General features: G+C 49.6%; 1 long non-coding RNA gene across 1 annotated transcript in view; it reads right to left on the minus strand.

Moving 5' to 3' along the window:
- The window catches only part of LOC138274044 (uncharacterized), a 123335-nt gene extending 113294 nt beyond the window's left edge, over positions 1–10041 (minus strand). The window contains exon 1 of the long non-coding RNA XR_011200367.1: positions 9957–10041. This is a non-coding gene — a long non-coding RNA (uncharacterized lncRNA). The remainder of the gene's footprint in view (positions 1–9956) is intronic.
- Positions 10042–16826: the final 6785 nt, after the last annotated feature.

Below are 16826 nucleotides of genomic sequence, written 5' to 3' on the forward strand. Positions count from 1 at the left end.
ATGGGGCTGCAAGACTATTGTATCACCTGCCTAAATTCTGCTAAGTCTCTCAGCAACTCCAGAATCTGCATTGCCTTCCTGTAGAGAAGAGTATCTAGTTCAAAGCTATGTGGGTGGACTGCCAGATCTTGATTAAGCAGGGCATTTGGTCCATTGCCTTTGCTCCATACATATAAGTTGAGCAGGACATAAACATTAGCTGACTCTAATCTGGCAGTGATTGCAAGCTTTAGATTGGAGAGCAGAGGAGGGTGCTCTTTTCGAGTGATAGCTCCAGTGTTATTGTCAACATCAGGACAGTGCGCACTCTGCGGTCTACTAAAATGCAAAAACCCAGTCTTTATGCAAGAGCATTATTCATGCATTGTGTTTATATGCAGTTTGTTAACCTTTTGCATTGCAGAGTTTCACCTTGAAACCACTATTAATGATGTTTGCAAATAATGTTCATTTGCAAGGTATTGCTGCAGGCTTACAGAGTGTATCAGGGTGTGGTCCCTTTCTAGGACCTTCTAGAAGCTTTCCCTGCAGCATGACTGGGTGTGGTTTGTGGTCTGGGCCAGACTCTATATAAGGGAGCCAGCCCGGTTCCACGTGCTCACTATTCAGAGGTCCCGGTGCAGAGCAGCAGCAATTTCCTGAGGCTCCTGTTCCGGAGGACTACCTTGACATTCCAGGCCTGCCCCGCATTATCTTGGTGATCCTTGAGCAGGGTGGTAAGATGGAGGTCGGGCTGGGCCCGACCCCATTCTAAAAGACTCTTGAGTTTTGGGCCTACTCGTGAAACTTTCAGAGTACGCGAATCATTGCTCTGATGTAAATCTTGGTGTTCAGATCGGAAAGGCTTGCGCGATCATTTCATGGCATTTACATATTCTTGTTAGAATCGTCAGTGTGCATGATTCATTTCCCGCATGTAAAACTTGGTGTTCAGATCGTCAAAGGCTTGCGCGATCATTTCATGGCATTTACATATTCTTTCGAATCGGCAGTGCGTGCAATTCATTTCCCGCAAGTAAAACTTGGTGTTCAGATCGGCAAAGGCTTGGCCGATCACTTCATGGCATTTACATATTCTTGTTAGAATCGGCAGTGTGCGTAATTCATTTCCTGTATGTAAAACTTGGTGTTCAGATCGGCAACAGTGTGCACGATCATTTCATGGCAATTAAAAGCTTTGATGTGTAATGTTTGTTGAAGAGCACACATTATCCTGAGCTTATGGATTTCCTGTGAAGATGATAAATTCAAAATGTGACATTCTTTGTGCATATTAAGTTCCTAGTACAATTCCTATTGTTTTCCAGGGAATGTTTCAGATAACCTTTTGTCCTCATGTAAAAATGCAATGTTTGTTCTGAAACCTTATTCTAGAAGGTTCTTGTATTTCTAGACAGTCTGTGATATTTCATGAAAAGCTCATATGAAACATTGTATTAACCCATTCTTGATTTTTTCCAGGTACCTAGAGTTTTTGAGGCCTAGTTGGAGTCTAGTTCTAGGCCATTCATGTTTCTTCATTACAGAGTGTTATTTCATGTTCCTAGTATCATTGAACCCAAGGTTCAACAGAGTGTTATTTCATGTTCTGAGTTTTATTGAATCCTAGATTCAGCAGAGTGTTATTTCATGTTCCGAGTATCATTGAACCCTGGATTCAACAGAGTGTTATTTCATGTTCTGAGTATCATTGAACCCTAGATTCAACAGAGTGTTATTTCATGTTCCGAGCATCATTGAACCCTAGATTCAACAGAGTGTTATTTCATGTTCTGGGTATCATTGAACCCTAGATTCAACAGAGAGTTTTTATGAAACTCAATGTGATTATATCTTGATATTGTGTTGTTTAACCTTTTACTTCCTACAGGTCTCCTTCCTAGCTGTTCCCTTCCTAATCCCCTTTTCCCCACTTGGACTCTCTCAGGCTCTGTGATATTTCTATCGGAGCTTTGGAGCTGTCTAGTGGTGGACATGTTGGGAACGTGCGCAGGCCCAGAGGATCTGGTCTCCTTGACAGTTATGGAACAATTTGCATACAAATCTGTGGAAAACGTTTGATTATCTCTGTTTTACCAAACAGTTGAAGACTTGTTAGTTTGCAATTTAAGCTGGGTTTTGTGATGGATGTGCTCATAATAAAAGCAGGTAGCACTAGGAGGCCCATATGGGGGCAGCAATTCTCTATATGCATCAGCATAACATAACATAACTTTTTTTTTTTTTTGTTAATGAATTTCTGTTCCAGTTAATCCCTTCATATGCCAGACACAAACACACACGAGTACGTACATTCAAAATTGAATTCTAAATGTAATACTTTAATTTTATTTGAATTGTATTTTCTAAATTAATTATGCTTGTTATAATATTATATGGCTGAGGTGTTATTTATTATAAATAATTCGATCTTTTTAAAATGTTGATTGGAAATATTTTATTGCAAAGTACTTCCAGTATAAAGGTAGTATAAAGTACCTGCACTCTAATGACACCCGATGAAGGCCCACAATGTAATGGCTCCTCATGTAATTGCATCAATGTACCATTTGCATCATTGTACCATACTATGGCATGCACAAATTGCCATCTTTATTACAAAAGGTACTGTTATTGCATTCTGGATACTAGAAAGGAGGGTGTGCTGGGGCCTGAGGAGAAAGATCCAGACCTTTCTACAGTGGCCTTATTTGAAAAGCTGGGGTCTCAGTCTTTTTGCAAGATCTGAGGACAGAGCTGGCAGCTTTGATGTGGCATGATAGCTTGTTCCAGGCTTTGGGGTGACGGATAAAAAGGCAGGACCACCGGCTTTGGTTAGCTGTATGCGGGGGCCTTGGGCAAGAAGTAGGCTTCCTGGAAAGTTCGGGAAACTATTTGCAGTGGTGCAGTTGTTGTGGTAGTCTGAACCGTAGTTGTGTGGAGCTTTATAGGTGTGTTTTAAGGGGTTTCAGATCGCACTTGTGGATTAGCAGCCAGGGGAGGTCTTTGAAATGTTTCGATATATTAGTGTGGTGGGTTACACTCAGTATGCGTCTGGATGCTCTGTTCTGTACTACTTGGAGTCTTTTGGTGAGTTAGGCTGTGATGCCTATGTATAGGGTGTTCATGCAGTCAAGCCTGCTGGTGACCAAAAAGTGTAAGTAGTAGTCACTAAGGTGGTCATTACAACATTGGCAGTAAAAGCCGCTTACCGCTGTGAAGAACACAGCCAACACATCAGCGTGCCCGCGGAAATCTGCCACAGCTATTATGACCCACAGCACGGAATCCACCAAAATTCAGATATCCACACAAGTCCGCCACACCAAAGGTTAGTGATAAACTGGCGAAAACAAAACCTCCACCGTCACGCCAACAGAAATACGCCCACACTATCACGACCCACGAATCCACACGACGGTCTTCCAACCGCGATGTTCCATTGGCGGTACACACCGTCGCACTCAAAAATACACACACATTTACAAAACACAGCCACATTGGACAAATCTAAATACACACACCTGATACACATACACACACCAATCCCACACACCTGTGGGACAGTGAGGTAACTGCGCTGGCGTTGTACACCGTTGCGGTAGGCGGTTGAAGACCGCGGCGCAATGCTGCATTGGTTAACATTGGACCCTATGGGTCCCAGGAGCCAATGACGATGTACGCCGGCGGTGACGGTACGCACCACCATGGACGTGACTGACATATTCTATCTGTTCAATCACTTGATACCTGATCTTTGACAGGAGAGGACCTACACTGCAAGTGCTGCTGTGACCTCGGTCAGGAAGAGACAATGGCTCGAGTGTCTGGGGAAAGGGCCCCTGCCTTCACATCGGAGGAGTTGGAGAAACTTGTGGATGGGGTCCTCCCCCAGTACACGCTACTCTACGGTCCTCCAGACAAATAGGTAAGTACACTGGGAGCATGCTGTATGGGCTATGCCTGTGTGGAGAGGGGTGGATGTAAGAAGGAAGGGGGGAGAGTGCGGCCTGTATGAAACGACGGTGAGTGCATCTGCCTCATGCCAAGGGTAGGGATGGGCGCCAGTGACTGTGACGGTGCAGTTGGTAATAAGTTTCTCTTCCCCCTGTACAAATCATGTAGGTCAGCGCCCACCAGAAAAAAGATATTTGGCGTGCCATCGCCAAGGACGTCCGGACCCTGGGGGGTCTACCACAGATGGAGCACCCACTGCCGGAAAAGATGGGAGGACATTCGCCGCTGGAGCAAGAAGACGGCGGAGGCTCAGTTGGGGATGGCCCTAACGTGGGAGGGATGCCCATCGCATCATGACCCCCCTGATGTTCAGGATCCTGGCGGTGGCGTACCCGGAGTTGGATGGGCGCTTGAGGGCATCACAGCAGCCACAAGGGGGTGAGTACACTCTCATCCTGCTGATTTAGCCCGCAGTGAAGGTGTATGGGTGGGGGAGGTGGGCTGTGGGTTTCCCTAGGCCAGGGCGAGTTTAGTAGGCAAAGGTTCCTCCGTAAGGCAGGCCATGTGGCACCCCACCCCACCTCTGTAGAGTGCCAAGTACACCTAGTCATGCCCCTGTGTCATCCTTGTGTGCAGACGTCGTCCGTAGCCTAGTAGGTCATGTCCCAGAGATTGCACAGTAGAGCCCAAGAGTGCGGCGTAGTGCAGGGGGCTTCTGTGTCTGTCGTGTCCTCCAAAGGTAGCGGTAATGCATGCACTCAACATGTCTTTCTTCTGTCGTCCCCCCCATTTTTGTGGTTGCCCTGTTCTTGTGTGCATTAGCATCATCAGGCGAAGGAGCAGTGGCACCGGAGCAGGAGGGAGCTGCATCCCACATGGCCCTGGAGGGCGAAATTACGGACTCAGAATTCACCAGTAGGATGGAGGGCGAGGGGAGCTCCACGGCGGGGACAGGAGCTGACACCAGCGACACTGACTCGTCCTCTGATGGGAGTTCCCTTGTGGTGGCAGCAACATCTGTGCCCCCCGCATCTACAGGTACAGCCGCCACCCCCCACCAGCACCGCCCTCACAGCAGCCCCTCAGCCTTTGCCCCGTGCCCGCTCACCCAGGAGGGTGGGCATCACCTTCGCCCCAGGCACCTCAGGCCCTGCCCCAGTCACCCCTGCTGCCCTCAGTGAGGAGGCCATTGACCTCCTCAGGTCCCTCACTGTTGGGCAGTCTACCATTTTGAATGCCATCCAGGGTATAGAAAGGCAGTTGCAACAAACAAATGCATTCCTGGAGGGCATTCATTCTGGTCAAGTGGCCCTTCAGCAAGCTTTTCAGACTCTGGCCTCAGCACTGATGGCAGCCATTGTCCCCGTCTCTAGCCTCCCCCTCCATCTTCCTCCACCCAGACCCAATCCCCTGTACCCCAGCCTATCCCAAGCACACCATCAGACCAGCATGCACACACCTCAACACACAAGGGAAGCTCAGGCAGACATAAGCACCACACATCCCACAGGCACTCACGCAAGCATCACACACATGCAGACACACCAACATCCACTGTGTCCCCCTCCTCCTCGTCTCCCTCCTCCCTCCCAGTCTCGTCTACACTCACACCTGCATGCACTACATCTACAGCCACTACTGCCATCACCAGCACACACACTACCACACCCCGCTCACGTGCAGTCACCACCCCCACTACAATCCACACGTCCCCTTTGTCCTCTCCCAGTGTGTCTGTGACGCCACCTCCCAAGATACACAAACACAGGCACACACCCACCCAACAGCCATCCGCCTCCAGCGCATGCACCTTCACCTAAAGTCAAACGAACACCTCCTACAACCACAACCTCTTCCTCCACTCCCAAACCCCCTCCAGCTACCCATGATGATGATGATTGTTAGAGATGTAGTGCTCTGTAAGTCTAGTGGCATCTCTTTTGAACCGGATGGTGCTCCTATGCTCACAGATGCGTGTGCCCACTCTTCTCGTTGTCATACCAATGTACTTTTTGTCACAAGGGCATGTGATCATGTACACCACATTTTTACTGTTACAGTTCGTTAATTGTCTAAGTTCCCAGGGTGTTCGTAGTCCCAGGTCTAGTGTAAGGGTCTTTTTGGTGAAGACGCACACACTGCAGCTGCCGCATGGGAAGTGTCCTTTTGGAGGGGGAAGATCCCAGAGGGTCTTTTGTTTGTTTTTGGTGGGGCTTAATCGTGGGCGGGTATGTACGATCATATCCCGGATACTTGTAGCCTTTCTATAGGCATTCAGGGGAGCCTGAAAGGGAAGGCCCCCAGAGGTGAGGATTTTCCAGTCATCATTTATTATTTTTTTGATCGTACTGGAAGCTGGGTTAAACGTGGTTACACATATCAGTGGGTCTCCCTTATTGGTTCTGCTCCTAGGTTGCAGGAGTGTCTCCCTAGGACTTACGCGAGCACGCTTGTCAGCTCTCCTCAATAGGTGGTCAGGGTATCCTCTTGCTCGAAGTTTGTCGGTGAGTTGCGGCCTGGTTCCGGCATATAGGTACCCCCTCATGGTATTCCCTTTGGAGTGGTAAGTGCGGGCTCTCGGGCCCCCCCAGTATTACTTTTACTTTCTTTTCCCTCTTTCTCCCCTCTACCACTTACCTTCAGTTCCTCCCTGATCCTTCCACCCCCCTTTTTTCTCCCCCCTCTTTTTCCCCCCCTTTTTTTTCCTTTTCTCCTTTTCTCTTTCCTTCCCTTTTTTCTCTCTCTATTTCTTCTCATTCTTTTCTCCCTCCTGCTCTTTGCTTCCTCTTGGCCTCCCCCTCTCTTTTCTCTATTTATAAGTATACCTTCTTTCCCCCGGTCTTCTGGTTTCCCTTCTTGTTTCTTCTCTCCTACCAGGTTCTGCCTCTTTCTGTTACTTTACTTTCTTGTCCTCTGCTTTCTGCTCCTAATCTCCTTAGAGTGTGACTACAAGGGAACCCCCCCCCCGGCATTAGCCAGACCAGAGGCAAATCGCCCCCAACTATGGGGTAAGTCACGTTTGCATGTGTGTGTGTAGATCTTCCATGCACTTCCACTTGTGCTGTGTTGTGTGCAGTGGTTTGCCACTTTTTCACTGTTAATAACCTGTGGTTTATTTATTAGCCATTTTAGACCTACCCCATTATGAACTACCTGTTCAGGTAGGCCCTATATTTATTTTCACTTTGAGCACCTCACTTATTACGTGTGCTTCGACCCTGACGAATGCCCCTGACCAACCAGCACTTTGTGAGGGCAGAAACATGTTGGTCATACGTATTTCTTTTTAGACTCTAAGAGACATTATCCTCTAATGAGCCGTCTGTTCCCCTATATTCTTAACCTTACCAGCATACACCCCCATTAAAACTAGCAGTAGCAATTGGTGACTTGCTTGGTAATTTTATTTCTCACCCCATCTGGATCTCTGTAATTATCCAGTAAATCTAATTTCAGCATTCCCTCTGGTTCTTTTAACAAAGAGGTTGAGTCCGCCCAACTAGTATCATCGTACTTGGGTGGGGCTAGGTGGTCAAATGATGAAGCAAGACACTATTATGTGTGTGAGACCACCTAGTCCGTAAGGGAACTCCCCCTTCCACTTGTAGAACTACATAGCACCCCCCCACGTGGTTACTTTCCCACCATGACTGCCCCGCTTCAGAGTCTTAAGTGACTCCAACACGGTGCACTGGGTTAATCGACCTAGGCCCACCCCCAGTTCCCACTACCCCACACCTCTAGTGATGATATAGTTTCCCTTGGGAGTCGGTGTGGGTTATCAACACTCCCAGTGCTCTCTGTTTGTGTGTTATGAGTATCACATCCACTACATCTGTCCTTAGCAGGATGAAGCACTCTGGGCACCAGGCCCCCTCCAGAACCAGTGGAGTATCACATCCACTACCTCTGTCCTTAGCAAGATGAAGCACTCTGGGCACCAGGCCCCCTCCAGAACCAGTGGAGACTGTTATCCACTTGAGAGACTGTGGCTTTGCACTCCCCAGGATGGAACAGTGGGCAAGCCACCCACTGTAGAGACTTGAGAGGCTGTGGCTTTGCACTCACCAGGATGGAACAGTGGGCATGTGGCCCCGTCGTGGATTTGGCTTCGTGCACTCAATCGGCTGAGGTGCCCCCCCCCTTTCCCTCCCCCTGAGGTGCCTGTTTTCTTGCTCTCTGATGCCACTGCAGAGTTCTCTCCGTCATGGTCGGGGATCTTGTGTGGGCCTCGCCCATACCGTGTGGGCCCAGTGTTCCACGGACTTCATTGGAGCACTACCTGGACTACTAGGCTTTGTGTTTATTTTGTTTATGGTATATATATATATTTTTGCCTACATGATTTTTATATATTACAATGGTTACACTCATTTCCTTTTGTCTTTGCATTCTTCTGGGGGGATTGGGAGGTGTAACTATAATGTATAAATATGCATTAGTGTGTGTGTTGTAGTGGGTGAGGGTGGGGGTGTTGCGTGTGTGTGTCCCTGTTTTTTCCCTACCCCCCCGTGTCGTAGGTGCAGTACTCACTGTTGTCTTCGCCACCGGCGTTCGTGCTCCTGGTAGAGGAGAAAGAAGATGAGGGCTGGAAAAAATTTCCATGGTGTCCGGATTCCTCGTGAACCCGCCCCGGAAAAGGTGGCGGATTGGTAGGTTGTGATACTGTGGGCGGTACATTGACTTCCGCCTGTCTGTTGGCAGTGACCGCCAAGCTGTTTGTCTGTACCGCCGTGGCGGTCGGAGTGTTAAAGTGGCTGTCTTTGTTGGTGGTTTCCGCCATGGTCATAATTCCAATTTTTTTACCGCCGGCCTGTTGGCGGTCTTACCGCCGCTTTAACACCATCCGCCAGGGTTGTAATGACCACCTAAGTCTCTTAGTTTGGAGTATAGTGAAAGAAGACACAGGATCCCCTGTGCTACTTCGGAATATTGGTCAACATGTTTCTCGCTAATTAGTCAAAATGATCTAGTGCAATTCTTCAGGACCGAAACACCTACCTAATCCTTAAGTAATTGGTAGCCCAGAATAGGGCATGTATGATTAGCAGGAACCTGGAATATAGGACAAAAAGCATAAGTCATAAATATATAGCAAACATTCAATGTGTGTAGTATCCACAATTTGCAGCCGCACACTCGTGAGAACTCCCTTCAGTGAGGTGCACCGAAAGCTAGTGTCAAAGAATACGAAAAGGCAAATATGTCACCGTGCTTACCCTCCGTATACTAAAAGATGGGCCCGATCAGGAAAAGCACCAAGCTTGAGTGGTCCGATAAGGTCTAATTATGTATAGACAAAGATTTCAATAAATTATCAATAACCATCATGTTAATTGGCAATTATGTTATAGACATACAAATGAAAGTCATGCATCAATGTTGTATAGGAAATACAATCGAAGTTATCCCTTTAACGAATATATAGACACCACAGGCTAGTAAATACCAGCCGGGTGTGAATATAAGATATTACAACTTAAAAAACAAGGGATACATATATAAATGTCATGTTTATATAGTCGTCCTGATCTTCTAAACTAATATGGTGTGGAGGCATAAACGCTGCAAGACGTAGAACTCAAGGTCAACAAAGAGAAAAAGCCAAGAGGAAACGTGCCATGAGGTTTCAACATGCTCCTGCATTATTAAGTAGAAATACTAAAGCTTCTAACTCATACACCTACACTAGAGGCAGAGGAGAAACGTTCGTGGCGCGAGGTTGACTACCTCTGCAGTGGCAATAAACGTGTCTAGAAATGTTGTTACGGCCAGGTGCCGTAAATGAGTATAATGTTACTCATGAAGGCAAAAACGCCGCACTGGGCTACTCCTAAAGCGGCGCACATCTTAAGATGTCAGCACCTTGGGACGCAGTATTCGAGAGAGCGCGTAAAAGTTCATGTGCTCGAAAACCAGCCGGGTCTGAGTTGCAGGACCGGCAATGGCATGAGTACTAAAGTTCCGGAGAAAGGACTCAAATAAAAAAGAAGACACAAAAGGGCATTTTTTGCACTTACTTATGGAATTTCCACATGTAACGGCACCACCTACATTTCTTCAATGCTCCCGGAACAGTGGGGGTTTGGCTGGGGGTGGAGCCTTATAAAGACGGAAGGAACAAAAAAGAACAAAAAAGAGAGAAAGGACTATCAAAGGGATATGTTCAAATAATTAACACTAAAAAAGGACAATCCTACAGCCGAGGCTATGTTTATTCAGGGAAATGTTCCCAGAATATATAGAATTGCTGAAAGCGAGGAAGGACTCTCACAAAGCGACCTAATGTGGAAAATAAGCACTAAAGAGGGACAACAAATCCTGTAAGGCTGCTAAATAGGGCTTCAAAAATAGAAGTCATATTCGTATGGAACAATTTGTATGTTAAAGCAGTGTCAAGGCATCGTAAATGCAACTCAATAGCACCATAGTAAGGCAAAGTTTGTGTTTGTGAGGGTAGAAGACAGGGGGAAATATCTAGATAAAAAGGAACATTACACCAAAGTGGGTATATTTATCTATGGATAAAGTTAGTCCAAGGAATCTCATCATTGTGCCCGATTAGGTGTGTTTTTAAACTATACACCCAACTATATATTCATTGAAGGGATAACTTTGATTGTATTTCCTATACAACATTGATGCATGACTTTCATTTGTATGTCTATAACATAATTGCCAATTAACTTGATGGTTATTGATAATTTATTGAATTCTTTGTCTATACATACTTAGACCTTATCGGACCACTCAAGCTTGGTGCTTTCCCCGATACTGCCCATCTTTTAGTATACGGAGGGTAAGCATGGTGGCATATTTGCCTTTTCGTATTCCTTGACACTAGCTTTCGGTCCACTTCACTGAAGGGAGTTCTCACGAGTGTGCGGCTGCAAATTGTAGACACTCTACACACATTGAATGTTTGCTATATATTTATGACTTACGCCTTTTGTGCTATATTCCAGGTTCCTACTAATCATGCATTCCCTATAATGGGCTACCAATTACTTAAGGATTAGGTAGGTGTTTTGGTCCTGAAGAATCGCACTAGATCATTTTGACTAATTAGCGAGCAACATGTTGACCAATATTCAGAAGTAGCCTAGGGGATCCTGTGTCTACTTTCACTATACTCCACATTAAGAGACTTAGGCGGTCATTACAACCCTGGCGGTCGGTGTTAAAGTGGTGCTAAAACCGCCAACAAGCCGGTGGTAAAAGTTTTTTAATCATGACTGTGGCAGAAATCGCCAACATAGACAGCCACTTTAACACTCCGACCGCCACGGCGGTGCAAACAAACACCGCGGCGGTAACCACCAACAGACGGGCAGATGACAATGTTCCACCCACAGAATTACAAGCCACCAATCCGCCACCTTTTCCGGGGCGTATTCACCGCAAACAAAAACCTGGCGGAAACAGGACTTTGAAGGGAAAACGCTCACCTCTACACACCCCACGAGGAACCAGGACGCCATGGAACCCGAGGTCCAGATACTCCCAGCCTTTATCTTTCTGTTCCTCTACCAGGAGCACGAACGCCAGTGGCGAAGACCACGGTGAGTACTGCACCTACGACACAGTGGAGGGGAGGGAAAAAACAGTGACACACACACGCAACACGCAAAAACCTCACCCACTACAACACACACACAAGTACATGTTGATACATCACAGTTACACCCCCCAAGCCCCCCTGGAAGAATGCAAGGACAAAAGGAAATGAGCAGAATGATTGTAATATGTTAAAATACAGTAATCAAAAATATTTACATATATACACATTTACACTATGAACAATTATATACACCAAGAACACAAGTCCAAGGGATTCCACCATCATAGTCCGTGGATCACTGGGCCCAAAAGGCATGGGCGAGGCCCACACTCAATACCCGATCAAAACGGAGAGAACACTGCAGGAGCATCAGATAGAAATAAACCAGGCACCTCAGGGGGAAGGGAAGGGGGGGCACCTCAGCCGGTTGAGTGCACGATGCCATATCCACGAGGGGGCCCATTGATGTATCCTGGGGAGTGCAAAGCCACAGTCTCACAAGTCTCTACAGTGGGTGGTTTGCCCATTGTTCAATCCTGGGGAGTGCAAAGCCACAGTCCCTCAAGTCTCTACAGTGGGTGGTTTGCCCACTGTTCAATCCTGGGCAGTGCAAAGCCACAGTCTCTCAAGTCTCTACAGTGGATAACAGTCTCCACTGGTTCTGAAGGGGGCCTTGTACCCAGAGAGCTTCATCCTGCCAAGGACAGAGGTAGTGGATGTATCTCTCCACTGGTTCTGGAGGGGGCCTTGTGCCCAGAGTGCTTCATCCTGCCCTGTCATCATTTGCGCTGACTGACCTGCGGGGCTGCTGGCGGCGATGTCCTGGGCAGCGGTGCTTGTGTCGGTGTCCTTGGCAGCGCTGCTTGTGGTGGCAGTGTCCTGGGCAGCGGTGCTTGTGGCGGTGTCCTTGGCAGCGCTGCTTGTGGCGGTGTTGTCCTGGGCAGCGGTTCAGCTGCTGGCGGTCTTGTTCTGCCCTGCGGGGCTGCTGGCGGCGGTGTCCTGGGCAGCGGTTCAGATGCTGACGTCCTGTCTGTGTCAGCGGGGCTGCCGCTGGCGGTCCCGTCTGTGGCAGCGGGGCTGCTGCTGGCGGTCGCTTCCTGGGCAGCGGGGCTGCTGGCGGTCTTGCCTGGCGCGCTGATCTTCCCAGACTTGCCGCTTTTACTGTGCCCCTTTTCCCCCTTGGATGGTGTCGCAGCTGTCTCCACACTCCCAACTGGACCCCTGGGAGTGGGTTTGGTGGCTGGTTTCTTTCCCCTCTCCCGCCGGGCACTGTCCAACTTTTTATGCTTGACAGGTGGGGGACTGTCCGTGCTCTGGCTCCTTGCCACACTGCCTCCCCTGCTGCGCCTGGTGCACTCCTTAATCCGGTGACTACTGGCACCACTGGTCCCGCCGATGTTGTGGCTGAGGTGCTAGGTTGGGACCTGGAGAGTCGGGCCCTAGGAGACTGATGGGGTGGGGGAGGTGAGGGAAAGAGGTCAAGGCTGGACAGGAAAAGTTTCTTAGGAACACTGGGATGGGTAGCTGGAGGGGGTTTGGGAGTGGAGGAAGAGGTAGTGGTTGTAGGCGGTGTACATTTGGTGACTTTGGGTGAAGGTGCATGGGCTGGAGGCTGTTGTGAGGTGGATGGCTGTTGGGTGGGTGTGTGGCTGCGTTTGTGTACCTTGGGAGATGGCCTCACAGACACACTGGGAGAGGACACAGTGGATGTGTGAATGTTAGTGGGGGTGGTGAGTGCACGTGAGCGGGGTGTGGTGGTGGGTGTGCTGGTGATGGACGTAGTGGCTGAGGATGTAGTGCATGCAGGTGTGAGTGGAGATGAGACTGGGAGGGAGGAGGGAGACGAGGAGGAGGGGGACACAGTGGAGGCAGTGGATGTTGGCGTGTCTGCATGTGTGTGATGCTTGCGTGAGTGCCTGTGGGATGTGTGGTGCTTATGTTTGCCAGAGCTTCCCTTGTGTGTTGAGGTGTGTGCATGCTGGTCTGATGGTGTGCTTGGGATAGGCTGAGGTACAGGGGTGTGGGTCTGGGTGGAGGAAGTTGGAGGGGGGAGGCTAGAGACAGGGACAATGGCTACCATCAGTGCTGAGGCCAGAGTTTGAAAAGCTTGCTTAAGGGCTGCCTGACCAGAGTGAATGCCCTCCAGGAATGCATTGGTTTGTTGCAACTGCCTCTCTACACCCTGGATGGCATTAAAAATGGTAGACTGCCCAACAGTGAGGGACCTGAGGAGGTCAATGGCCTCCTCACTGAGGGCAGCAGGGGTGACAGGGGCAGGGCCGGAGGTGCCTGGGGCGAAGGTAATGCCCACCCTCCTGGGTGAGCGGGCACGGGGCAAAGGCTGCGAGGCAGCTGGGAGGGCGGTGCTGGTAGGGGGTGGCAGCTGTACCTGTAGATGCGGGGGGCACAGATGGGGCCGCCACCGCAAGGGAGCTCCCATCAGAGGAGGAGTCAGTCTCGCTGGTGTCAGCTCCTGTCCCTGCAGTGGAGCTCCCCTCGCCCTCCGTCCCACTGGTGAATTCGGAGTCGGTAGTCTCGCCCTCCAGGGCCATGTGGGATGCAGCTCCCTCCTGCTCCGGTGCCACTGCTCCTCCGCCTGATGATGCCAATGCACACAAGTACAGGGAGACCACAAAAAGGGGGGGAGACAGAAGAAAGACATGTTCAGTGCATGCAATACTGCTACCGTTGGCGGACACGAGAGACATAGAAGCCCCCTGCACTACGCCGTGCACTTGGGGTCCACTATTCAATCCGTGGGACATGGCTTACAAGGCTATGGCCGATTTATGCACACATGGATGTCACAGGAGCCTGACTAGGTGTAGTTGGCACTGTACACAGGTGGGGTGGGGTGTCACAGGGCCTGCCTGAAGTAGGGAACTTAACTACCAAACTCGCCCTGGCCTAGGGGAACCCACAGCCCACCTCCCCCACCCAGACACCTAAAATGTGCGCTGAATCAGCAGAATGAGAGTGTACTCACCCCCTTGTGGCTGCTGTGATGCCCCCAAGTGCCCATCCAACGCCGGGTAGGCCACCGCCAGGATTCTGAACATCAGGGGGGTCATGGTGCGACGGGCACCTCTCCCACATTGGGGGGCCATCCCCAGCTGGGCCTCTGCCGTCTTCTTGCTTCAGCGGTGAATGTCCTCCCATCTTTTCCGGCAGTGAGTGCTCCGTCTGTGGTAGACCCCCAGGGTCTGGACTTCCTTGGCGATGGCACGCCAGATGTCCTTCTTCTGGTGGGCGCTGACCGACAGGAATTGTACAGGGGAAAAGAGAAGTAATTACCAACTGTACTGTCACAGTCATTGGCCCACATCACTACCCTTGCCATGACGCACATGCACTCACCGTCGTTTCATGCATGCCATATTCTCACCCTCCCCTATCTTTCATCCACTCCACTCCAGACAGGCATTGCCCATATAGCATGCTCACAGTGTACTTACCTGTTTGTCTGGAGGACCGTAGAGTGACGTGTACTGGGGGAGGACCACATCCACCAGTTTCTCCATCTCCTGCGTGCTTAAAGCAGGACCCTTTCCCCAGACACACGAGCCATTGTCTCTTCCAGACTGAGCTCACAGCAGCACTTGCAGTGTAGGTCCTCCCCTGTCCAAGATCAGGTATCGAGTGATTGAACAGAGAGAAAATGGTGGTCACGTCTGCAGTGGTACGTACCGTCACCGCCGGCGTACATCGTCATTGGTTCCTGGGACCCATAAGGCCCAATGTTAACCAATGCAGAATTGTGCCGCGGACTTCGACCGCCTACCGCGACGGTGTACAACGTCAGCGCAGTTACCCCATATCCCCCTGTCCCACTTTACAGGTCAGGCAGCCGCCATTTCAGGGGCCTACATGGCATTATTTTTTACTGCGTTCCACATACCTAGGACTTGCCTAACCACTCATACAGGCAAATTTTGATTTATGAATATTTTCAGAGTAAGCTGTGTTTACGTACCTCAGAGTTGGTTGACTCTCTGCTCGCTGTTCTCCTCCATAGGCATCGTTTGCTGGGGCATGTGAGGAGATGGCGGCTTCCTCCGGTGTACAGACCGCTCGTGGACCTATCGACAATGGAGGAAAGACATGTGATCATCACCTACAGGCTTGATCGTGCCACAATCCAGGAACTGTGTGCCCAGTTGGAGCCAGACCTGATGTCAGCTATCCGCCATCCCACAGGAATCCCCCCTCAAGTGAAGGTGCTGTCAGTACTCCATTTCCTAGCAAGTGGGTCATTTCAAACAACAGTGGCCATAGCATCCGGGATGTCCCAGCCTACATTTTACAACGTGTTGTCCAGAGTGTTGTCTACCCTGCTGAAACACATGCAGAGCTACATCGTTTTCCCTCAGGTGGAGGATTTGCCTACAGTGAAAGGTGACTTCTATGCCCTGGGACATATCCCCAACATCATAGGTGCCATTGATGGGACACATGTGGCCTTGGTACCCCCACGCAGGAGTGAACAGGTGTACAGAAACCGGAAGAGTTACCATTCGATGAATGTGCAGATGGTGTGTTTGGCAGACCAGTACATCTCCGATGTTAATGCAAAATTCCCTGGCTCAGTGCATGACGCTTACATCCTGCGGAATAGCAGCATCCCTTATGTGATGGGGCAACTCCAGAGGCACCGGGTGTGGCTATTAGGTGAGCACCTGGACCCAAATCAGTGGGAATAGTTGTCTGCGTCTGTGGATGTCTCTATGAGTTAGTGTGTGTCTAACAGTTGTCCCTCGCCATTTGCAGGTGACTCTGGTTACCCCAACCTGTCATGGCCACTGACCCCAGTGAGGAATCTCAGGATAAGGGCAGAGGAACGCTGCAATGAGGCCCATGGGTGAAATAGGAGGATTATAGAGCAGACATTCGGCCTCCTGAAGGCCAGGTTCCGGTGCCTCCATCTGACAGGTGGTTCCCTATTCTACTCACCAAAGAAGGTGTGCCAGATCATCGTGGCCTGCTGTATGCTTCACAACTTGGCTTTGCGACGGCAGGTGCCTTTTCTGCAGGAGGATGGTCCAGATGGAGGTGTTGTGGCAGGTGTGGACCCTGTGGACAGTGAAGACGAGGAAGCAGAAGAAGAGGACATCGACAACAGAAACACGATGATCATGCAATACTTCCAGTGAGACACAGGTAAGAAGACAACACTGCCTGCTACATCTGATTGTAATCCACTACCTCTCTAGTGTCTGTCATTTTCACCCAGTGTATGGTCACTGAGTTGTCACTTTCCCTTACGATTTCACAGATGTGGGTCCCACTGTGTGACATCTGCTTTGGTTCCTCATGGACTAGAGCTGTGTGA

This window comes from Pleurodeles waltl, chromosome 2_2, assembly GCF_031143425.1.
Source record: "Pleurodeles waltl isolate 20211129_DDA chromosome 2_2, aPleWal1.hap1.20221129, whole genome shotgun sequence".
Taxonomy (NCBI): domain Eukaryota; kingdom Metazoa; phylum Chordata; class Amphibia; order Caudata; family Salamandridae; genus Pleurodeles; species Pleurodeles waltl.